Raw genomic sequence first — 24,606 nt, forward strand, 5'->3', positions numbered from 1 at the left:
TACGATAATGGTTTGCTACTGAAATCTCTGACCAAGCACATGTTGAAGCTACAATGGAGCACACTGCACACTACACCTCTATTACACTACGACTCTATTACGTGGAATAAATTGAAACTGACACCATGCCTCTATTACCTTCTCGACGTATGAGCTATAGGCTTGAGCAACTGAGAAAAGTCAATTACAGACCAACTTTTAATTTTTAACGTAACTAAACTACGCAACGAAAAATGCGGGAACCCTAAAAGTTAAAACTCGTGCCCCTCGATTTGAGGGTTGAAAATCACCTCAATCGCCTAAATCGCAATTAATCAGTGAGTCACAAGTGAAACCCATGTTGAGCACGAGTCAAACACGGTCAACGCAAGTTTGACTCGCCCATAGTTGAATCGGATCGTTTGAGGGAAGAGCAGAGTTTGACTCGTGATTAATCGCGAGTGATCGAAGATTCATGTTTCACTGCATAATACATCACTCTTTCTGTTTCTTGTTTATCTCTTCACATACTCCATGTTATTGATTAACATCGTATCAAAGCCACAATGATTGGGGCATTGGGCAATCTTAGAGATGTGTGTTAAGACAATATTTGGCACATGCTTAGAGATAAATATGAATTTGACTGAATTGCAGAATTAAAGAGTCAATTAAATGCAATTAATAGAAGACAAAATTTAAAGCTGATTCATATGATGGTATCACCCTAAAAAAAGTGTATGGCCACTGTGGTCTAATTCTCTACAGCAGTTGTGATTGGCAGCTCACTCATACTAGAGACCCACATTACCTGTTATCTCAACGCCATGTTCCTAGGGGCTAAATAATAAAAAAGGAAGAGAATCATATGGCAGTGGCATATGCATATTCATTGGCAGCAGAACAATTTTAATAGTGGCTACAGCAGGCTGAACCCTTCAATAAAGGGGATTGATCACTAATCTGATCAGCAGCATCAGGAAAACGTCAGCAGTATAACTTCAAGGTGGTGGGATATTAAACAGACCCCAATGAATTGGCAAGTCCAAGAAGACAGTGATAAGTGGTAGCATAATCCCAAACATTAAACCAATTTAAGAAGTCAATTTGACCCAGCAATTCGAACATACACAGTAATCATTTTGAAGATATCAGAATTTACAGTAATCCAAATTTCATTGAAATAAATCCTCTGCAATTTTAAATCCTTTACAATTCTAATGTGAAACTAGTATAACAAAAGAGTTCCACATTCTTTGCAAACAGGAATTAATAAATTTATTTTTAACCGCACAATAAAAGCACTGAAAGAAAAATCAAACCCTATTTTTCGTAGTTATAAGTATGACTCTGGTTTCAGAATTTTTTTAAGCAGTCATGGTTCAGATTTATATTGAAGTTATAAGGAGATTATTTTTAGTGTAATAACATGTTTTTTTCAATATGATCAAAATTAACAATTTTATGATCCCCGAATCTCACAAATTGAATGGAAAAAATTCCCCAACTTGAAAACAAAAATGATCAAATTCTGTCTTATCATGATCTTTGGAAAATAGCGAGTGGGATAATTTCAAAACCAGACCTCATGACTAATGATTACAAGCAGGAAAAAAATGCCCCACTTTAGCTTACATTTGCTCCTAACAATGACATCCTCTCTCATATTTGAGGTCTTACTAATGCTGCTACTTTTTGGAAGAAGATAAACAATTTGTATATAACCTCAAATGAACTTCATATTTTATTGTTCAGAAACAAATTAACTAGCGTGAAAATGGTACCATCAAATTTAGTTATAGATTATATTCAAAAATTGCAGGAATTGAAGAATGAGTTGTAACCAATCGCTGCAAAAATTAAAAGATAAGATATTCATAACCATTTGTTCAATAGTTTCCTTGATCTATATCAGAATTTTGTGACTTTATTTTGTGTATCTTCTCTGAATAGAGTTCTGTTGGACATTGGGTTCAGCGCTCCCTGTGTGTTTCGCGACATGAACTAACCACCTCTCGTCGATCCTAACTTTGGTGATTGTAGCAGAGACTATTGCCTGTGGGTTTTGGTGTAACGGAAGTCGGGATTCCAACAAGTGGTATCAAAGCGACGGGTCTCAAGTTCGTGTCGAAAATTGGTAGCTCAAGAATGAATTTCTAACAATAGAAAGTCTAAAAAATAGAATTTCTAAAGATAGAAAGTCTAAAATTAGAAAGTATCAAGACAGTAAATCACCTTGCATCAATTAGTAATCAAGTATTGTTGATGGAAAATCCCTTATGATCATCAATCGATCCTAATAGTTCAATTTTGACTTAATCATCAATATTATCATTAATATTATTCATATTATTCTTATGATGCTATTATATTTTCATTAAAAAGAAATTCAAGTTACTCAATCATGGCTCTAAATAATGTTCTCTTACACTCTCATTATTGGCATGGAATATTCCTCTTACACTCATTAATGCTCTTACACTCTCTTACACTCAATAAAAGCTCATCATAAAAGATTCCTCTTACACTCTCTTACACTCTCATTAAAGCATGTCATGAAAGATTCCTCTTACGCACTCTTTAATGCATATGTTACACTCTCCTTCTTAATGGCATAAGTTACAAAGGCATGTGTACCTTCTTAATGGCATGAGTTACATTTCCTAAATGGGCATATGTTACTCTCCCTCTTGGCATGTGAGTTACTCCTCCTTTATGGCATGGATTCGTTGCTCCTCCTATATATATGTGCCTCATTCTTTCTCCCCTCACTACTTGTGCATTGTGAAAGAAGAATTCGAAGAGTTGAAGAAGATTGTGAGGGAGAGACTTGGAGAGTAAGAGCAAAACTTGGTGAGCCAAGGTTGATTCAGTGTGTGCATTTGGTGCTTCTACCAGTGATCTTCATGCTACAACTTGTTCAGATTTGGGTGAAATTACTCATTCTCTTGATCTCGCATTGTACTCTATATCTCTGCTAAACAATTGATTTCTAATAGAAGATGAACCTGGTTGGGTTTTCCCCTATTCATTGGACCTAAATTCTCTGTGTCTCATTGTATTCTTGCCTATCTTCTATTGCGCATTTGATTTATGTGATATCTAATATTTCTTGTTTAATATTGCAACATAAAGAAGTTTTTTAATAAGTGATTGCTACAACATAGAACATCAAAATTTAAACAATTTAAAACTCACCTAACTCACACTGGGGGGGATTGTTGAACATCGGGTTCAGCGCTCCACATGTGTTTCGCGACATGGACAAACTGCATCTCGTGGATCCTAACTTTGGCAATTGTAGCAGAGACTAATGCCTGTGGGTTTTGGTCTAACGACAATCGTGATTCCAACAAGTTCCTATATTTGAAGAAGTTGTGGAGTCACTAATCCAAAAAGAGCATAGGTTAAAAAAAATGAATTTGAAGAACCAAACAAATCTTTGACAAGAAGAGACAAAGGAAGAGGCTATAATATAAGTCCTAAAGGAGCAAAGTATAGTTGGAATAAAACTCAATAGCAGACTTCCCCAAATATGACAAGTATGTATCAAAATTTTCATCCCAGATATGCAATTATTGTAGCAAAATTAATCACAATGATGAAGATTGATAACTTAGGCAAAGACATGAAGCTAATCAAAATAGAGATAGAGAGCACAATATAGAAAGTAGAGGAGAAAGGCATCAAGGTCATTTTGCAAAAAGTAGTACAATTGTTCCACAAACTGAACTTGTGATTGTTTCTCTTTAAAACCTCTCTTGTTGACACCTTTGCTTCTCAATATGTCTAGTACACTGATTCAAGGGTTACCAAACATATGACTGGTAAGCGAGAGGTTTTCTCAAAGCTTGCTAACTATAATAATGAGATTATTGTTCTTGGTGATGATACTGTTGTTAGTTTTTAGTAGCTTGGGGGTACTTCTGCATTGGCAGTTCCTAGCATGCAGAAGTGACTGAACACATTTCTCTCTCTAGACACTTTACATTATAAACTTCAAAAATGTATTTTTATACTTAATGACTAAAAAGTGACCTTTTATACAGTGAGTTTAACTTTATAAAATTTGGGTCACTTAAGTGATTTAAGTGTGCCCTGTTACCCACCACTTGTGGGTAGTGTATATGGGAGAAAAAAATAATTCTCTTAGATGGTCCTCAGCCGATAGCCAACAGCCCCTTACAACCACCAGATAGCTCGATGTGCCATTATCTCTGCCACCTGAGCCAACCATGTGGTCCCTCACCCACTTGTCATGATTGTATGTTTGAAGGTGGGCCTCCCGGCCCCAAAGGTATGACCTTTCATTGGTATAGTTGAGTAATTTTCCTTACTTGCCATGGGCACTTTTGGGCATGGATTGGTGGGGGGGGATTTGGCGGAAACAGTGGGCTAGGTCTGTACTCGTGTCTCTACTGCCCGATTTCATGGTTAGCCTTGTATCCTAGTCCCATGGGATCTCCTTTACTGGCCATTAGCTTTAGGGTTGTCACTACATGGGAAACCCAAATTTTGGTCGTGTGGTCCCGATTCCCGACACCATATACATCACTTCCTTCCATTCATTTTAGCCCCATTCATCTCTTTTCCCATCTAGGTCCACATGTGTCCACTGGGTCCACATAAGGTTAGCCTTCCCCCTGCCCTTGTGCACATCTTCAGTCAGGCCTGGAACAATGCATGGAGGTTGATGCAGCGAAAAAGAAAAGAAAAAGCATAATTTGGTCGTTCTCAACAAAAAATGTACCACAAAATGCAAAAGATGGCCAGGACATACAAATTTAGCACATGGGCAAAATCCAAACATGAGCTCTACTCCTTAACCATGGCCATCACCCCAGTTCTTATGGGCCCTAGATGAGCCCCCTCCATCATTAAGGAACCCATGATTGTCCCAACACCTGGTCGACGATGAACTGCCCCACCTTAAGGGGGTATACAATGCTATATACCACGCAACATGCTATCATCCCCTAGAGCCTCGAGCAGTTATGAAGAAAATCAATCAAAGGGAAAAGGCATATGAAGAAGGGTGGAAAAACAAAGGTCGAGGTAACTCATGTACCACGATTTTCTCCCTCCTACACTTATATACCCAGGTGTGGACTTCCCCTATTATAACTACCCTGGTACCATAACATGTGGTCTAGATGATTCCCCTGATCCCCAATCCATTCCTTTACTTTATCATTTGCCAACTGCCACTTGAGGGATGTACCTTGGACATGTCATCCCCTTTAAAGGATGAAACCGCCTGATAGGGTCCTTAGTTAACCCCCTTATTGAGCTTGGAGACACTTGTACACGCTAAAGCCTGTTATGGAAGGCATGCCACCATGAAGTGCCCCATTGATTCCATGACTTGTAAGCTCTTTTACTTGATTATTCTAATGATTTGTTGTATTGGAGGGCAAGGGGACGCATTGGATATTATGCAAGATTGCAGGTGGGTTTCCATTTGGGGCTTGATGTGAAAATTTCATTTATCACAACAACAGTAATTATTTTTCTAATCATTAATTTATTTAACAATTTATCTATTGTCTGCTACAACAAATACCAAATAATTCACATTACGATTTTCACAAATAAACTGCGAAAGAAAATAGCATTGGAAACTAAGAAAATCTAGCACGCACACACATAAATTTTAAATAGTTATTTTTTGACAAATGTCCCTAGAAAACCCCAAATTGGGAAAACTGGTGTAGCAGCTGAGGGTTTTATATTATTAAGCAGCAATGAAATCTGAGTACACCTGGATGCCTGAAACTGACAATCCACAACAAGAAAATCTGGCAAAGATATTCTCTAAGCAACCCTGGCCCTCACCCTACTTGCATTCATGTTGCCTGCACTTGCATTCCTACACTCGCGTTCCTGCACTCGCATTCCTACACTCACACATTCTTGCACTCGCGCTCCTGCACTAGGAATAACTCAGCCTCTTGTTGTTGCCTCTCTGGATCTGGAAATCTTCCTCCGGATCACTGTCCTTGCCCCTCACTAACACTGTGTCCCTCTCAAGCTCGAACTCTACTGCTGGTAGCTTGATCTACAAAAGGAATTGTTGCTCAAGTGTATCCTCCATCACCACATCGATCCCTTCTTATATCTTCCTGTTGGGACTCCATCAGCCAAGATTAAATCTTAATCAATGGCTCAGATAATTCTTGGATCGATCTATGTGAGTTTCTAGAGAATTCTCACCTTGACTTAATTAATTCTGATTAATTAACCAGTTTTCCGAAGTTTAGACTTAGCAAACATTAAAAAATAAGTTAATAATCTAATTAAGCCATCTCTAGGTGGAATTTCCATAAACAATTATGGGTTATGGAGATCTCATGTATTCTAGCTTATCCACCAAGTTTCATGACTAGAACACATCTGATGCTACAAAAACTAGTACTCCCTCTTAGCGAGGATTGTGTTCTAGTGCTGCACATCCTACCACAACATCTCGTCTTTGTACCATCTCCTGTCATGTTGTTGATGTCTGGCCATAATGCCCACCAACCACTGCACAACTCTGATGCTACATATGTGCTGTTGCTGACAATGCCATATTGTTGCCAACCCTGCACCCGCACTGTAACTCCGTCTCATTTGTTGCTGCTTCAACTACACTGTCCACTGAAGAATTTGTGATGTTGTCAACTCTACATTGAGCCACCTACTCTGTTGTCAACATTGCATTGAGCTCCTTAGCATCTGACTGCTACTAGTCTGCAACTGTCACTTCGGTCTCTGATTGCAACCACTGACATTGATTCATCCTGCTATTGAATGTTGTGTGCCCTCGTAGCAAGGTAATGATCCATGAGGAGGACACCTCAAGGATCTTGCCCAATCTCTGCAACTTCGGGACTACAGCTCGGTGTCACCCCACCTCACTCCTGGAGGTATAGCTACAAACAAAGCGAAATCTAGTCTACTCATACTGGTGTTGCTACTGCTCTAGTAATGCTTATGCACTACTGCTGCAACTCTTGCAATAATGAATCTAATCTCCCCAAATCCTAAAGCACTAGATTCCATAGGGTTGTTCCCTCTAAGTCTCAATTTACCGATGGGAAATCTCTCTGCTCCCTCCTGACAACTCCCACTGCCCTCTTGCCTTGGAAACTGAAATGCGAAGCTCTGCGCTGGGAATCTTCTAGCTAGAACTGCACTTACATACTGCAATTGGGCAATTCACACTGTTTGTGTCACTGCAACAAGTTCTGCAAGTGTCTCTCGGGAACTGACTACAACTAGCTATGAAGTTGTCATTTGAATGACTAGCTGCGTCTGTTGACACTAAATCTACTATTGTGGTATTGTGGGCCCCTGTAGCAAAGGTGATGGTCCCACTGCAACAATCTGGAACTGATCTTACTAATCTCCTTGTTGCAACTGTGTTGGAACATGCCCAATATGGCACATTGGAGTCTCATATTCCTCCTCCACCTGGATCTAGTGCCCCATTATCTCCTATCGAGCTTGGTCCCTACCTGGGACCCTTCCTTTCTTTGCAACTCGCACTTCCTCCAGCACTTGTCTCTGGCAACTAGAACTCGATCTGCTGCCCAGATTTGCATTCTGGATAGCTCACACAGCCTCTTCTGGCAATCTCATATCGTCATCCCTGCAGAGTTGCAAAAATCTGGAAACTCAAAAAACTAGAGAAAATAAACCCGAAAATCTCCCTCTTTCCCTCTGCTTGATTGTTGCTCTACTACTCGCACTCCCTTCTGGAATGCGCAGATCTGATAGTTGCTACTGCCAATTTGCAATGGAAAATCGAACTTCTGAAACTCTAAGTTCCCTAAGAGAAATCTTCCCTCTACTGTGTGCGCTTTTCTCTTCCACCCGACGCTAGTTTTTCTACTGCAAAACCCTCTGCGTCCAACCGAAAATCTGCTTAGCAAAAATTTGAGTAGTTGTTGCTTCCTCTGACTTTTGGAATCACTATCTCGGGCAACTCGACTTTTCTGCCAACCTGCAACTAAAAATCAAACCCTGGCCCCAGTAATTCGGCCTGCCTATCTGGGTATTGTGCAACTTCCGATAATTTTGGCCTGCTGCTCCCTCTGAACAATGAAATTCTCCTTCACTTCTGAGCTTCTTGGCTGATCACTCGCGCTCTGATACCTTGTGAAAATTTCATCTATCACAACAACTGGAAATTATTTTTCTAATTGTTAGTTTATTTAACAATTTATCTGTTGTCTTCTAGGGTAAATACCAAATAATTGACACTGTGATTTTCACAAATAAACTGCAAAAGAAAATAGCGTTGGAAACTGAAAAAATTTAGTGCACACATTTACACAGTTATTTTTGAACAAATGTCCCCGGAAAAACCCAACTTGGGAAAATCGGTGCAACAACTGAGGGTTTAATATTATTAAGCAACAGTGAAATCTAAGTGCAATTGGATGCCTGAAACTGTCAATCCACAGCAAGAAAATTTGGAAAAGATATCCTAAGCAACCTTGACACTCGCGCTGCTTGCAATCATGATGCCTGCACTCGTGCATTCCGGCACTCGCGCGGTCCTACACTCGCATTCCTACACTGGGAATAACTCAACCTCTTGCTGCTACCTCTCAAAATCTAGAAATCTTCCTCTGGATCATTGTCCCTACCCCTCACTGACAATGCGTCCCTCTCTGGCTCGAACTCTACTACTGCTAGCTTGATCTGCACAAGGAACTGCTGCTCAATTGTGTCCTTCATCACCACATCGATCCCTTCGTATATATTCATATTGGGAACCCAATGGCCAAGATTTAATCTTAACGAATGGCTCAGATCATTTTTTGATCGATCCGTGTGAGTCTAGAGAAACATTAAACTAATAGGAAACATTAAAAAATAGGTTAATAATCTAATTATGCTATCTCTAGGTGGAATTTCTAGAAACAATTTCTGGGTTATGGAGATATAATGTACTCTAGCCTCTCCACCAAGTTTCGTGACTAGAACACATCTGATGCTACAAAAACTAACACTTGGTCTCCCTTATGGGGTCCTAGCCCTCCAGAGGACCTAGGGTGAGCGTTGAGAACCATGAACCTCCACCATAGCAGAGAGTACTTCATGGATCCCCAATACCACTCATTGATTGCTTGTGTTCCACCTTTTGGATGAGGATGATGCACTTGGTTCACCATGCCCAACTGGCTCCACACTTGCACCATACACTTGGCAGATGTTCTAGGGTCTAGAGGATGTCTCCCACTGCAGAGGGAGGGCTTACATCACCATCCTAGCCCTTACAGATGGTCTACAAGCATTTTTGATCCACTTGGAGACCCATGAGGATGTCCTTGTGCCCCCACACCCACTTGGGAGCACCACAGGTTCTTGCTTGGAAAACAAGGGGCCAACCCCTTGTCTACTATGTTGGGAGTCCATTTTCACATCATGGCACCCCTTGGACTTCATTAGGCCTCTTCAAAGGCCCAACAACTCATTATGTTGATCATTCTGCCCTCTTGAGAGGCTTATCTTTATGTTATTGAGCTATTTGGTGGGCTTGTCACCAAAAGTATTGTTATTATGCACATTATTTTATTTTAGGGGCATTATTAGTCCAAATTAGGCCATTCGAATTCATTAGAGATTGTATAAATACAAGTGAGGTGATTCATTTTCATCATCATCACTTGGATTTGGGTCTTAGTAGCTTCTTGAGAATTTCACATTCCCTTTTGGAGGAGGATTTTGGATGTTATGGATGAATTTTGATGTTTGGATATCTCTCTCTTGTCTTGGAGCTTCATTATTGGCATAATTTGGTGATTGGATATACTCTTTACACATGTAAGTAACATTTTCATGTCTATTCTTGTTATTTGCTTTAATACATGAATGTTGCTAGGATTTTCGCTATACTAGGTCTGAAATTTACTACTTTTCTTATGCAAAATTGTGGAAATTTAATCTTTTGTAGTGTTGCATCATCTCATGTATCATGTGTGAAAAGGTGAATGTTCCTAGAGATTGTTTCTATTGAACACATCTTGATAAGTCATCAATTATTGCAAATTGAAGTATAAATTCTTCTAGCAGCTGCTCTCATGCCCTAATTGCCATGCGAAGTTGTCTAGAAGGCTCCTTGATTGGGTGTAGTTCCTCTAAATCATAAATTTCATCTTGACTCCATCTTCCCCAAAGGATAAGGCATTGATCCTTCCATAGGTGATCATTTTCAAAGAGAATTTCTCTCACCTTCCCCTCCTTTTCTAGGCCTAGCCTCCATAGGTCACCTAGGGCATCACTTTTCTCACGATTTAGCCATCAAAATAATTCGATCTCTTGCCTACAATTGCATTGGTGTGTCATATAGAGGCACTCCGGATTTCAAGAAATTTTGACGGTGGGATCTTGAGATATTTCAAGCCCTAGCTTGAAAATCGACTCTTGCCCTTGGTTTCCCATTGGTTAGTGACCTCATTGGGATCATAATATTAAATCATCAAAGGAAGATTCTTTCTTTGATCCCGTTCCCTTCACTAATTAGGTCAAGTACATACTTGGTTGACCAACTCCATACCCTTGACCTAATTGTTGGTCCACTTGGCCCTTTGTGGTCCCGCAATCTTTGGACTCCAATTCCACAAAGATCACTTAGAAGCCAAGCATTCTCCAGGCCTTTGAGTCTAGGGGCTTCCTTGATAAGATATATTCTCAAACCCGATCTCAAAGACCCTCTTAGCCCTTCCTAGAGAGCCTATCACCTTGCTTCTAAAACAAACAAACCCATCTCATTCAGTCCCTCTTGTGAATGGGCCAAGGAATCACCTCTTTATCTTATTATCGACCATATATTCTCGTGATTCCATCATACCGAATCTCCTCTCATCGGTGAAAATCCGTAGAGTAGGGAGCTTCAGCTGAGGTGAATATGGGTTATCGCTCCATTGTTGCCCTCGACCAGGTAGTTGCTCTATAGGATCCCCTCCTAGGACCCCTGCTAGTTTGAGCGGTAACAGGCCCAATGTGAAATTAAGCCATGACCATTGATCTTGAGATGGCCAAATTGAATTTCAACCATTGACAGCTTGGGTTATGGATTTAGTCATTAACAACAAATAAAAAAGAGAAAAAGGAGATGAAGAGACACATTCCTGGAGGAGAAAGGAGGAAGTGAGAAGCTGAAGAAAAGCAGAGGAGCAGGAGCCAACGAGGGCACAAATCACAAGGCATCTAGAATCTAGATTGGGCATGCACTACAAGGTAGTTTTCAACAATTATTTGCAGTGCCATATAGCAGCGATTGGCACAATTTTTTAGGGATGTTCAACATGTCTTTGACACAAAAATCGAGGGTCATACAACACATTTATTGCTGAGTTGTTTGGCATGATTTTCAAGGGACTGTACAGTATGGTATTGTTGTACCATACTGTTAGAAAATCAGAGAGGCAAAAAGATTTTCTTATTCTTGATAATTAATTGTGATGTTTCTTATTATTACGATTATTTATATCTTCTTTCCTTTAGTTCATCAAGCAATTACCAAACCAGCAGCACATAAAACAATAGACACCAAATGTAGGCACTATGCCAAAGCAAAACCCCCGTCGAGGGGAAAGCCCAGTCAAGAAATTCTTCCTTCAATAGTATTCTTTTGAGATTCTTCACCCTAGACCAAGACAAGACCTTCCCTCCACACCAAGTCAGCCTCCCAAAATTTCGACCCCTTTCTAGCAACTTCGACCAAGCACCAACTTCCAGCAACAAAGAAATTTGGAAGACTTCGATCTCCCAATCCAGGACACGAAACAGAAAGAGAGAGGCACCAAAATTTCAATTTTTCCTCAAACTTCCCCAAACTTGCATTCACTTCGGCTTCCTGGCAATAGACTTCGCACTTTACCCAGCTAAAATAGATATCGAACTTCTTGTGAGTGAGTGATCTCCAAATGAATTCGATGTGCTTGTATTTATAGGCTCCGTGTGAGGTCGAATAGGGTCCTTAGGCTGACTTGATCTTCTTTTAGGCCAACATGGCGTGGAGGATACATAAATTATTTGACTCAATACTTAACCTTTTTACATGATTCAAAAGCCCAAGAAGGGTCTCTTTAAAAGTACAATGACTCTATTGACTCAGAATAAATCCTAGAAGTGACCCAAGCATGAAGCGCATGCTCTAATAAGTCACAATAATAATAATAATAATAATTTTCTTTATTCTTTTGACAACTACATTTCATGATGACTCAAATACATTAAATGAAGACTGAACCTAGTTACATTTTCCAACACTCCCTCTTAACTAGGGAGGTATTCATCATATACACGTACAATGGAAGATCTCATATTATATGAACCATGAAGAACTTTAGGCACCGTAATGTCATGGACTAGATTCCTGACCAAGGTAATCTATCCATTGGTCTCTCAACCATTTAGGCACCGTAATGCCACGGACTAAGATTCCTGACCAAGGCAATCTATCAATTGGTCACTCAACAATTTAGGCACCGCAATGCCATGGACTAGATTCCTGACAAGGATAATCTATCCAAGTGGGAATAAGGTGGACTCAAGCTTTCAGCCCCTTTAGCTACCACCGGGCTTACTTGCTAACCACCAACCCAAAAATCTAGGTGTGTATCCAAAACAGAGCTCGATAACCAACACCACCTTTCCAACTTCAGGACCTAGACATCAAACACAAAGTGCCAGCCAGATGCCTTCCCGGGAAATGCTTCACTCACAAAGCCTCAACTCTCCTAAATCCAGTAGATCAAGGATAACAAATCTCTCCCAGTCAAACTGAGTGGTAACGAGCATGTTATCAAAACCTTCGAGAGATTCACTTGTACAAACACAGCCCCAATCAATAATATATGTACATAATCGAATACAAGCCTCCGGGGTCATCCAGACAACTTGATGTTGCTTCTCATCTTTTCATAGTAGGACTACCAACCGAATCTTTAATAGAAGATTCCTTAATCATATACTTTCCTTTCCTACTTTACATGTAGCCACATATCCGCCAAAATTCATTCTTCAATTAAAACCAAAGCTATGTCCTTCCTCTCAACCAGGAAGCACCTCTTTATTCAGACTCCCTCTTAATCTTAGGGAGATCTCTTCTATGCAGACTTCCTCTGGGAGATCAGCTTCTTCTTTTTGTCACCATAGAATCTTTTGCGGCTTCCAACCATTTCATCAGAGTTATTATCATCCTCATCATGCTTGCCACATCGAGCATCTTCACCAAGTTGAAGATTATGTACTTGCAAAACTTAGATAGCAAGTATAACCAAATCTATAGAAGCATGAAGTTAGCCATATCTAATTTTGGCCAATGTAACTTCGAAAAGATGATGTAAACTACTCTCCTGCTGAGAACGTTCGAATAATCATAATAAAGACTATGCAATGCAGTTCATGGTGTCTCTAATCTATTGATTTGTGGTATGTGTTTGGTACGAGCATTCCTATATTGTTCTTTATAACTGTTATTAATCGTTATTTCATTGTAGGTGATAAAAACATTCTATTGGTAAGTCGTGGGCCTATCTTAGGTGATCTGATTCCCTGTGTGTTCTAACTATTTATTTTTTGGAAAATATATAGTGTTTGCAAGTTCCCCAAACCTTTGATTCCAAGTTCACAAACTTTGTGCAGAGGCTGACTATGTTTGGATCCTAAATATTTTTATGGTTTTCTAACTTCACTAACGCTGTGGATTTTGCATCTATCTTTTGAAAATACATTTAGCCATTATCAAGGATTCACAAAAATTATTTTTCTCAAAATTTTCTCAAGCATTGTAAACGGGTATATTTTGTAAATATATTTGTAAAATATATTTTTTGTAAAATCTAACCTCTGTTTTGCAGCTGGGGTTTTGGGGTTTTAAACTATTTTGCAATCTTTGTATATATTGGGGTTTTGGGTTATTGTAAATTCATTTGTGTAGGTGAGATCAAAAGAAATAGTTGGATTAGAGTTATATCTAGGCCCTTAAGGGTAAGATCTAGTCTCCAAATTTTTGCAGGGCCAGCTACTTAAGAAATTTTGCAAAAATTGAAGATCTAAAGAAAAATAGATTTTTTCAAGCAAGGGTTAGTAAATTTTTTAGGGCCTTAAAGTCCAGCGCCCTTCTCCAGGCCCAACATCAGCCTCTTGACCCCTTGGGTCATCCTTTTAGGGCCCTGCATCACTGTTTTCGACCTCTTAGAGGTTGGTCGTGAGTCCTAAAGGGCCTTGACCCCCTCTCCAGCCCCAGCATTAGGCTTTTCAGGCCATTTTTGGCCTAGGCATGAGCCTAGAACTTAGAAGGCCTCGGGCCCCCTCCTAGAGCCTAGACGGCAGCACTAAGGGCTTTTCGAGGACCTTTTCAGCCCTCTCTCCCTCTTAGCGTCCTTTTAGCCCTCTGTTGCCATCCTCCGCTCTTCTGCCCTCCTTTTCGGACTCCATTAGTCTCTATGTCATCCTTTCTAGCCTCTGTTGGCCCTATTTTGCCCTCAATTCGTCTCTGAAAATTTTTGGACTGAATATTGGTGGGTTTTGCAGGAAGAAATTGGCTCAAGTTTGGTGTTTGCAGGTGTCAAGCCCATTGGAAAACTTTTGACAACTTGGGCAAGCAATCTTCAAGGCCTTGGGCCTAGGGCTTGGTCTCTTAACCCTCATTTTCTCTCACTGTTTGTTACAACTCTCTGGATCATTCATAACAATGAAAAAATTCAAGTTTAAGTGCCCTAAAAATGATATCTAAGTGGCCTAAATACACTAAGAAATTCATGGTAAAAATTTAATAGTGCTATGGTAAGTTGGGCATAGATCTAACTTGCTTATTGACTGAATATCTCTGCATAATCAGTAAAATCAGATCTGATATATTTCTGAAGAACACATTTAAGAGGCATAAAATTGATTGGTGTGATATGATATATCTAGCACATTGTCATAACATCTAGGCATCTTGTGCATTAGTCTTTTTGGCATGAATCTTCAAATTTTGGTGACTGATATCCCTGCAAAAAAGTGGGATCAGATCTGATATATTTGAATACATCTTAAAAGGGCTAAAAGACTCATAATCTCACATTAGAAAACTTGTTTTGCCATTTGGTAACTTTTGGGCACACTTTGGCACAAGCTATTTCACTAATAGCTCACTGTTTGCATACTTTTCTTACAGATGTAACAAGTAATTTCAGATCTGATATAACACTGAATAAATCATCATAAGAAGGTTGGTTAGCTTGTATTTTCACTTGGCAAGTCATTCAGTGTCACATTGATTATATTTGGTTCTTACATGCTTGTCATTTCTTGGATCTAGAGTGATTTACTTCTTGTTGTCCTAAAAGTTTAATAATTGCTCATTTAAATGTGATTGGGATATAAGTAACATAAGATCTCTCTTTGCTCATGCTCTATAGATCATAATCATTCTTCTTCCATGGTTTTATAGCAAATTGGTTTCTAGTTGTTGCAAGTATACTAACACATTTTTTGTTGTGAATCGATTCATAAGTTCACATCTAATAATAACACTCACAAAAGCACTCTAATCTCAGATCACTTGGTGTTGAATAATTCAAGTTTCTTTGGGCGTCTTGATCTAGTTATCTTTCCTGATTGGCACTAACATTGGCAGAAGATCATTGATAATCGTGTTATAGAATCATCATTAGAATATCTTGAGTAATTGTGATTGGCATCATTGTGTTGAGCATCGTTAAGAGATTGCTTCATTATCTTGAGAACCTTGGATAATTTTATTGTTTAGCATCTTGAGTTTTGTTGGTTATCATTCTAAGTAAGCATCTCTTAACATTGGTCATTGGCATATCCTAAATTGGCCCAAGTAAATGTCATTGTTAAAATTGGATTCGTGTTCTAAAATTTCTATCATCGGTTAAGCATCTTGTGGATTTATCTATTGTTTAGCATTGGCACTTAATAATTTGGCACGTTCTTGGTTATAATATTGTTTCATAATTCATCATTAAGTACTCTCATCATAAGAAGCTAATCACAACTTAAGTACTTAAACAGTAAACAAATCTTAAACCAAGAATCACCCATCTACCTTGCATAAGCACCCTAAGTCTAGTTGCATTAACAATTTACCTCCAAGCACAAGCTTGGTCGATAGACTTCTAGGGTCACCCTTTCTCAATTTAGCTTCAAGGATTTAGCACATTTCTAGTGGTTAACAAATGACCTTGCAATCGTCAGAGCCACAGTCTCTACAGCATCAAAGGCATCGGATGGTTGGAACACAAGGGGATGTATCGTTAATCAAACCTTTGCTTGCTTCCTTTTGGTCCATCCCACAACCCGCTCTAAAGACTGGATCCAAAACAATTAAGAGGAAAGTCATACTTAGGATAGGCATATAACTAAAAGTAACCAAGATCCTTGCATCACGCCTAGGTCTTAGGATTTGCATAGCATATAGGTTAGTGACGCATCTAAGCAGTGATTGTCCATCCGGGTTACTAGGTATCTAATTGATAATAAGCAAGAAGTTGACTCCATAAGGCAGTTGACTTCATAAGGCACTGCTCACATTTGAATTTAATCTAATCCTTAAATCGCTAAAATTAACCAAGAAGCTAGGTCACTCAATTGTGTCTCTTGGACTTGTTGGTTGCAAACTTATCCTCCATCTTCACATTTCCATAAGAACTACCCCCCATAGGCAGTTATTGGGATACAGCTAGAACGAAGAGGTCAAGGATCAAAGTAACAACCCCCAACCTGAGTCGTTGTCGCAGTGCCTGTACAATCTGAGTGGCAACACACAACATCCTCCCTAAAGATGGAAAGGTGGTCAAGAAGATAAAGCATTAGATTGCACCTTACACCCTTAATTTTGAATGTGGGCCATTGGAAAATAGCATCTCCTCAAAACACCATAGTACCAATACCAACAAGGTTCCATACCCTAGTAAAAGGGGATTCTAGCTCAAATGTAAAAGAAAAAGCCACTGAAATATGTTGATCAACTAGAGGAACACCAAGAAGCACAATTTGTTGATGAGAATGAAATTTTCCATTGAAAGTTCATCCAAAAGAAATCAAGATCATGGCAGTGAAAGACAAGAACCATGTCAAACATTGAATGACCTACAAATAGTATGCCCAATAAGGACAAATAACATAGTGTGGAAATCAATGATTCACACGAATGTTGCACGAAGTGGGGACGAAGCGGGGACGTTTTTTGGAAGCCAAGTGTCAAAAGCGTTGTTTTCCAAAAATCAAGGGAGTGAAGCGTCTCGGAAGCATCTATTATATATACATATTCTTTTATATTTCTTCGCATTTACATTAAAAAAATCCAAAATACCAAATTAGTTGTAGAAGATATGAAAACATGCATATTTGTACATAAATCAAGATAGATATGGCATCCATTGTACACAATGATTAGTTATTCGAGCATCAAACATTTAGATGCATCGACCATCTAGAATCTAGATTCCTCTCCTCTTGTCTAGCCATTACCTCTACTTTGATTCTCTAGGGCTATTAGTTAACATTGCCCAATTGTAATTGTTCTTAATTCAGAAACTTAGAAATTTACTTCGAACATTGCATATAATGAAATTTAAGAACAAAACTTATCAATTCACTATAAATACTTGTTTTCTTCTGAGTTTGATGTCGATCCCAGATTTCGAGTTGTCCTCGCTCCAATTTCGCTCTGGTTACCAAACGGCCAAAACCTCCCAGCCAAACGGGACACAATCTGTGTACCCAGCTCCAAAATACTTCCAATTGGAAGTAATGTGGCCCCCGTGCCCAAAAGCTTCAAGAATAATTGCTCAGTTCTCCAGTTCTGAATTCCACTCCCCGAGATTCGAATTTCACTCTTTAGTTCAGAGTTTCAGTGTTCAGTTTGCCTTCTTCCCCCTCCAGTTCTCCCCGTACTTGCATAAATAGTAAGTATTTCCCAGGCAATCATTGCCTTCTTCCATCGTTCTTAACAAATCAGATTTGGGAGTCATCATGTTACGTGTTGGAAGGTGAGATATGAATATGATATAACCTTAGATATAGATTCGTTTGATTTTTACCTTTAATTTTAATTATAGGGATATTTATATTAATAGGTTTTGTAATGTTTATTATTTAAATTAACTTTATAAACTTTAAATTATAATATTTGACTAAAAATATATATATATATATATATATATATATATATAACTTTAATATTATAGTGGAGAATATTAATTTTATTCATTAATCTTATACTTATGGAATATTTATTATGCATATGCTAAGTGTCAAATTTTAGGTATTATCTCATTTCTTAACTATTTTAGGTACTCAAACCTTTTATCCTTCGTTTAAACATCTTTAGTAATTATTTAATAAGTATACTAGCATAAGACATGCGATGTATGCATATGTAGCTATCATATGCATATATCATATGTTTACTAATACATTTTTGCTTAAATCCAAATGGGTCATTACACCAATTTTGATCAAAAGACCTATTCCAAGCCTTATGATATGGTAGAGAAAGTTTAACATGCCTAATCAATGATTTTCACTTGAGTGAAGGGTACATTTTTGCTTATGCCATTACAGAGGTGTTCAACAATCAACGCCACAAACATTGGGGTACATATAGGGCTTGATGCTCTTGATTAAATGTCAATCACATAACCTCATACATGATATAATCTAATGAAATAACACAATCCCATTGATCCAGAAATCTTGAAAATTGTTAAGTCTGCTAAATTTTGAATGGGATATGAAATTTTATTTTCTCGAAATGAATTCTAATGAGGTTGGAACCACTCTCAAACATCCTGAGTCATTTCAAGGTAATGTTAAAAATTTAAGTAAATTCTCCTTTATCTTTCATTTTCATCCTTTTACTTTAAGAATTTAGCATTACCATTAGGGAGCATCTAGGAAGCGTTTAGGGAGCATCAAGGGGGCACTTTGGGAGTGTTCAGGAAGCATAATTCCTCACATAATAGTTCGAAAAAGCAAGTCAAGTCCAAAAAAACAATAAAAAGAAAACCAAGTCTACGGAACCATCCCCTTTTTTCTTGATTTTTTCTTTGTATTACAGTTACTGCTTGAAGCTTTAGGAAATGAGAGCATGTTGTGAATGATGTATCGCAGTTATTACCCCCTTAAAGGTGGGACAGTTCATCACCCACCATGGGTTGGGACATGCATGGGTTCCTTATATGATGTGATGGGAAAACATTGGCCCTAAGAACTAGGGTGACGGTCATAATGATAAGAGGTAGAGCTCATGCTTGGACATTTTCCCCAAATGCTAACCTTAATGTCCCAACCATCTTTTTCATTTTAAGATTTTCTTTTACTTTTGTTTATTGCTTGTGCCATGATATGCTTTTAACTTTCTTTTAGTTGCATCAACCTCAGGGGCAATGTTTCCAAGCCCGACCCAAATATGTGGAAAAGGGGAGGGGGTGTGTCAGTGCCCTATGGACCTAATGGTCATGTGCACTTGGAGAAGGGAAATAGTGAAAAAGGGCTCGTAATGTGTGGAGGGGAGTGATAAATATGACATTGGAAAATAGGACCACGCTACCAAAATCGGTGTTTCCCAAGTAGTGCCCTTCCTAAAGCCATAGGCCAATAGAGGAGATCCCACTAGGCTAGGGTTGAAGATTAACCCCCCATTTAAGGTGAGGGAACAAAACTATGGTCAAAACCCTTCCTTCTTCCAAATCACCCAATAATCCATGCCAAAATGCCCAAATGAAAAACAAGCATAAGCACCCGATTGCACGATGAAAAACATACCTTTTGGGCCGGATTTCCCACATTCTAACATATGCTCTTACCAAATGGGCAAGGAACTATTCAACTAATGCAAGTGGCGAAGATAAAGTGGCATATCACATCGGCTACAAAGTGGCCGTCAAGGGCTACTGGCTAGAAGAAGATGATTAGGAGAAATGCTCTCCTAGTGGTACCCACTTTGGTGGGTAACAAAGCCCTAGTGGAGATAAGGCATTAGCCCTAAATCCAACAACTAACCACATTCTTTACAAATTCAAGTTCATGTCTTTTTGTTGATTTCTGTTAATTAAAAAAATCCATAAAAAGAGAAAAATTTAAAGATAAAAACACCAAAAAATTATGCATCTTCTAAGGTTGAAGTCTTGGATTTGTGCCATTTCTGCATCATCTAACAGCCCAGGTACAAATTGGCCCTCTTGTGTACAGTTTAAAATTTTAAATTGCTCTAGCGTTTGTTGTTGAGGGTTTTTGAAGGTTTTCTAAAATCTGGAATTAATTTACAGCCATAATATTCAAGGATTTGTGAAGCCCTAAGCCTAGGGTTTCAAGGGAAAAAGTGAAATCTAAACTTTCTTCTAAGTTTATTTAAGTTCTTAATTATTTTATTTAAAAGTGATGTAAGCCTCCCAAAGTGCTGGAAAGTGTATTTTTCCATTGGGATATAAACTAGGTTTGACCTTAGGAGGATTTGCCCCTCTTTTCATTGAAAATATACTTCAGATTGCTATAGCATCACATTAATTGCATAAATCTGTTGTTGGGTTGTTATTTCATTTTTATTTGATTACCAAACCCTAAGCACCCGTGGACACTTGATCCTAGTGCGTTTCCACACTTCCAAGATGCTTGAAAAGTACTCCAAACTTGTGTTTAGTGCATTTTTTATGATTTTACAGGAGCTGGAGGTGCAAGACAGCAGCGAGCTAGTTCATATTCAGGTCATACAATCAAGAGAAAATCAAAGGAAGATAATCTCACTTGGTATATGCACCTCTAACTCACTCTTTAACATCAAAGGTAACATTTTGGTGAGGCATTTCATTGATTTTCAAGTTGCGGTTTGTATTTATAGAGTTATTTATTCCTATATCAGATTTGGCAATTGCATCAAATTAATTCCTAACCTTCAGAATATTTAGGGTTTCTAGGCACTAGTCTACTAACTTGTTGGTGAAGGGATTAGATATTGGGTAACCCCCATGGCTTTGTAGGAAATGGCCTAAAGTAAGAGGAGATCATTCTGAGGTGACAATGTGTATATCTCTTGTATGCTTACCACGTAGCACCTAGAGTGAACCTTGCCTAGGCTACTAATTCGGGTGGTAACATGCCCCACTAAAAGAGTATTATTGGCAAGGGTTAGTGGGTATTTTCAGTGAAGATCAACCATCTTTCACAGCTAGCTAATGCACCCTGCTTGGAGCTTCCTCTCTCTTTTCTCTTGTTCTAATCTAAGCAAAAAGAAAACATCTTGATCTATTCTTATACTGTATTGTTAAAATTGGCAACTAGGGCCAAACTCCACATGGGTCATCTTATTTATGACAGTTGATATTTTTCTTGGATTCCTCTCTCCGAGAGGTGTAGGATTTATCTAAAGATAATCCGATTCTGACATGTACAAATAAAGATATGAATTTATTTATATTATGGACAAATTGTCCAGGCTAGTCAACAAGCAAAACAGGTATTCAAACCCCCAACTCATCCTCAATGTTGCATATAAAAGGAAGAGACCTCAAATCATTTTATCATCATCTCATCTTCTCACATCTCTCTCTCCTCACTTGATTGGGTACGCAAATCTGGCAGCTGTCTCCCACACGTGCGAAGGAAGGAGGATCTGTTTGACTATTTGACTGCATTGACTAGTTTGAACAAATTGCAGAGGTTGTTTCTTGGGCTGCATTGACCAGCGTTGACCTCCTCTTGACTGCGGATTTGGGTGAGGAACTTCTCCTTGGCAGACCGCAGATCTGGGCACTGAAATCGAGGTGATTTACCCTCTCATTTGACCAGTGTTGGCTGCCCTAGCGCTGGCTGCAGTTTGACTTTCGTTGACCAGCTTTTGACTGGACTTTTCTGGACTGTTTTGGGTTGTTTGGGCTTGCTATTGGAGGCCGAAGTTGACTGGGTTTGACCAAGCTGCTTAGAGGAAGAATTATGCCCTGTTTGACCAACATTGCCTTTTCTGGTTAGGGCCTTTTTGCTGCTGTCATAAATTATCAGATTTGTAAATTCGTACTCTCTCTCTGCTGAACTATTGAAGAATATATGAATAATTGATCAAGGGTTTCCCCACATTGGGGTTTGTCCTTGGCTAGTGCCACATCTTGTGTCCTCTTGTCTTGGCTTGCCTTCTATTGTTTATGTTTATGTTCTATCTGCATTTTACTATCATGCTGATGTGATTGCTAAACTGGATATTAATATTGGGCTAATAAAGAAATTGAAGTAAATTGCTCTTAAGCATAGAACATACCATTGTTACCTAAAATTAACATGGTATCAGAGGTGAGGTGAAGACAAAGCCCAAGCAAGAGTGAAAGAGAAATCACCAAAGACAGTTGCACAAGGACAAAAGGCTCAATGGGTTCCTCATCCCACTTCCCGGCTGAAGATAAGCTCCATGAAAACTCTGACTATCATGGATGGAAGATGTCTCTTGATCTGACCTTGGAAGAACAAGAAGTGTTGGATTATATGAAGGGTAAAATCCCTAAGCCTCTTTCAAATGTATCGGCTACTACGAAGACCAAGTCCAATAAGGCTAAATTCAAAGCGAAGAAGATTATCAGAGATTCCATTAACAAGCGTCCGGTGGCCTACATCTCCGATTTGAACACCTCGAAGGAGATCTACGATAGGTTGGTCAGTATGTTCAAGGTTAGTGATGCAAATCAAATTTTATTTCTCAAAAATAAGTTGAAGGATATTAAGAAGGGCAAGGACAAGAATATTCAATCCTACTTCTTAAAGATCACTGAGATCAAGAATGATCTACTTTCGATTGGAGAGGTCATTTATGACAGGGAACTTACTATCACTACCCTTAGAGGACTCCCACCCGAATGGTATATATTTAGAACCACTATTCTCAATAACGATCGAAGTCCAAGGTTTGAAGAATTGATGTCGAGATGCATTCAAGAAGAAACAAGAATGGTGGAGCAAGAAATGCCTTCTAATAGAAGCAACCCCACTTCTTTCTTCGCTCATGCCAAAAGGAGAGATAATGCAGAGTCAAAAGGTCATTTCAATGAAAAGCCTGGATCTAAGGGTGGAAGGAAGGGCAGATGCTTTGTTTGCAATAAGTTTGACCACTATGCAAGAGAGTGTCCAAATAGAAGGGACACATCACATGATGATGATCACAATCATTCCAGGGGTAATTTCAACAACAACAATCAAAGGAATGGTAGGTTCAATGGCAAAGGAAAAAGGAATGCGGGACATCAAGTAAATGGTCAACCCTCCAAGAAAGCAAGGAACTCCAAGTATGAAGAATCAAATGTTGTTAACAATAAGCAAAAGGAGTACTATCTTATATCGGCCCTCTCCACTACCTCCCATCCAGACAGTTTGAGGAATTGGCTAATTGATAGTGGTACCTCAAGGCACTTCACTGGATACAAGGAAGCTCTCTCTAATCTGATAGAGAAGGAGACAAACTTGGAGATTATTCTTGGAGACGATGCCACCTATCCCATGAAGGGAGTAGGGAATGTTGCCCTTCAATTGAATCAAGGTAACACGATTACTTTACAAGAAGTTCTATATGTACCTGATCTCAAGAAGAACCTGGTGTCCATTTTGGCAATGGAAGACAAAGGATACAAGGTGACATTCATCGATGGAAAGGTACGTGTTTGGAAAAGGAATTTTAGAGATGCTTTTACTCTTGGGTTCAGCGTTGACACTTTGTATCAAGTTGGAGGAAATTCATTGGGAGCAATGTCTTGCGACACATCTCTACAATCTGAACTATCGCACTAGAGGTTTGCCCATCTTCATTATAAGGCTCTTCCCGATGAGAGACAGATGGTGACAAGTATGCCCGAGTTCAAAGTAGAGCATGAAGGTGTATGTCCAGGATGTGCCGAAGGAAAACCTACAAAAGGACCATTCTCCTCAAGTAATAGCAAGACCTCCGATATATTGTACTTAATCCACTCCGACATATCTAGTATGATGCCCATAAACTCTTTGGGAGGATACTTATATTATCTCACCTTTACAGATGATTATTCTCGCAAGACTTGGATCTACTTCTTGAAAAAGACGGATGAAGTGTTCACCTAGTTCCGTCACTTGAAAGCCATGATCAAAAATCAATCCGAGAAGAGACTCAAGAAATTGAGGATTGATAATGGGACTGAGTACGAATCAAATGAATTCCATGATTATTGCAGAGAAGTTGGCATTAAGAGGGAGACCACAACACCATACACTCCCGAGCAGAATGGTGTGGCTGAAAGGAAGAATCGTACTATTGTAGAAGTTGTTTGTGCCATGCTTCATGATCAAGGGCTTCCAAAGTTTCAATGGGCCGAAGCTGCAAATACCGTCGTGTGTGTTCAAAACCGATGCCCTCATCAAGCATTGGACTCCAAGACTCTCGAAGAAATGTTCACTGGTAAGAAACCTGATGTCTTTCATTTTAGAATTTTTGGAAGTCCCATGTATTTTCATGTGCCGAAAGAGAAAAGAATCAAATTGGGTGCATCAGGGAAGAAAGGAATCTTTATGGACTATAGCAAAAATTATAAGGGCTATAGAATTTATGTGGTTGGTCAAAGGGAAGTTGAAATAAGTCATGATGTCACCTTTGACGAAAATATGGCC

At 39.0% G+C, this 24,606-nt stretch overlaps 1 protein-coding gene across 2 annotated transcripts in view; it reads right to left on the reverse strand.

Moving 5' to 3' along the window:
* Positions 1-24,606, reverse strand: part of LOC149260315 (uncharacterized) — a 350,342-nt gene that overhangs the window by 102,545 nt on the left and 223,191 nt on the right. The window lies entirely within an intron of this gene.

The sequence above is a fragment of the Pinus tabuliformis genome, chromosome 6 (assembly GCF_031772625.1).
Source record: "Pinus tabuliformis cultivar Carrire ecotype Pingquan chromosome 6, CPIR1, whole genome shotgun sequence".
Taxonomy (NCBI): domain Eukaryota; kingdom Viridiplantae; phylum Streptophyta; class Pinopsida; order Pinales; family Pinaceae; genus Pinus; species Pinus tabuliformis.